This window comes from Parasteatoda tepidariorum, chromosome 1 (assembly GCF_982258835.1).
Source record: "Parasteatoda tepidariorum strain Cologne lab strain chromosome 1, Ptep-v5.0, whole genome shotgun sequence".
In the NCBI taxonomy this organism is placed as follows: domain Eukaryota; kingdom Metazoa; phylum Arthropoda; class Arachnida; order Araneae; family Theridiidae; genus Parasteatoda; species Parasteatoda tepidariorum.
In genome coordinates this window covers 20,693,729-20,695,641 of record NC_141755.1, presented here as the reverse complement: position 1 = coordinate 20,695,641, position 1,913 = coordinate 20,693,729, and positions in this window count along the sequence as shown.

Sequence of the window (1,913 nt, the reverse complement as noted above, 5' to 3'; positions counted from 1 at the left end):
TTTTGCCTCTTTTTTAACTCTAGAACTATTTGAGCTACCATCCTAACGTTTGGACAAAGGCAGCTAGGGGAAGATTTACTTCCTTCCTAAAAATTGTTCAAAAATTTTTATTGGCTCATTTGGAAGAGACTTTTATTGTTACGTCTTTGTAGTTTTTATTTTTTATTTTTGTGAAGCATCATAGCAGCATTTATTTTTGAAATGCATATAACTGTTGGATTTGCCTGGTTGGTAGGGCTTTGGGCCCATGTACACGAGATTGTAAGTTCGATCCTCTCCGGCTGAAGATTCCCCGCGAAGTAAATGGTGACTGATGCGAGTTAAATTTGTTGGGTCTCAAAGTCCTCATGTTCTCATAACAAATCAATACTTCTGGGGGTATTGAATTCAATAGTGATGGTCCTTTGGTTCAGAATGAAATTACAATCTGAGGATGAATAAATGATTGTATGAATAAATGAATGTATGAATGGGCCTTCCCTATAAACAAGCTGTGAGATGTGTGTGGCTGAAGTCATATTCATAGTCATAGATGGCGCCATAGAAAAACAAGAAACGTACCCTCTGCCTTAAATTTGCTTGGTTTCACCAAGCAGGCTTGCTGGTATTGACAAGTGATATTGGAAACAACAACATACATAGTATACGAGCGTAGCTAATCAATATTTTCAAAATTTATAATACATTAATAACTGTATAGTTGTATTCATATCGCATCTTGTGTCTCTGGGGTTCAAAATAAAAGTACTAGAGTGTGATGGTAAGAAATCAATCATTAGAAACCTGAGTGGGACTGCGCTAAGCTTTCACTATTTATTGCTTTTGTTTGCAATTTATAATGTTAATTTTTTGTTTTAGTTTTGTTTGAGCTACCAAGCTACAAGTTTGAAAGACCATGTTTTGTGTCAGAATAATGAGTCAGAATTCAAAGGTTTCAATGAGAAAGATGAAAAGCGACTCAAAAAAATGGCTTAAGTTTTAATGTTTTTATATTTTGCTAAAACAGTTTTTCTTTTTTAGTCTGGTAATTTTTCTGTTCTAATATTTATTTTAGACCGTGAAAATGAGTATCAAAAGTGTCTTTCCCTCATTATGAATGTGTTCTGAACGGTTATTTGATTTATGCATGAGACAAAGTTCAGGTTTGTTAGCATCGTAGAAGCGATTGTATAGGATGTTTATTTCTTTCGCTGTTAGATTGAAGAGATCTCCAGATGTGCAAAATCAGTTATCTTTATATTATTTCTAGCTTAATAAGAGTTTTTGTAAATTCAATCAGCACGTTTTAATTTTGCTTGCTTGGCATTTTTCACTGAATTAAACCTCTGCCATAAGATTTTTAAAAATAACTAATCAATGGTAAACATTGATCTCTAATATATAAATTGTAAACAGTATTTGCCACAATCGTCTAAAGCAATTTAAAACTGAATTTAAAGCAATTTTTAAAATTTAAAGAAATTTTTGACTGAATATGAAAAAAATCATGTCTATATCATCAAGTGGAAAACATATTTTATAAACGACTTACTAAATACTTCGGGTGATTTATTTATTATTACAAAATGACAAATACAAAGCAATCCCAAAAAATATATATTATGAGAAAATCTTTTTTACGTGAATTTTTTCTCAACTCCCTCAGAGAGAAAAAAGTTCTGATAAAAATACCGTACTGAATGGTAATGACATTTCTGGTAAAAAAATCAACTCCTAATTGTTTTTAATAAATACAAAATATTCGGTATTTAAGCCATTTATTTGGTAATTTTTATTTTCATATGGGAATAGGTTACCGGGAATTCGAGATTTCATACCGATAGTCCTTGTTGATACACATCTAGTAAAAAATACAAACTGAAACGATAAATTTAATTGAATAAATGATTCTTATGCCATTCTCAAAGGTAGCA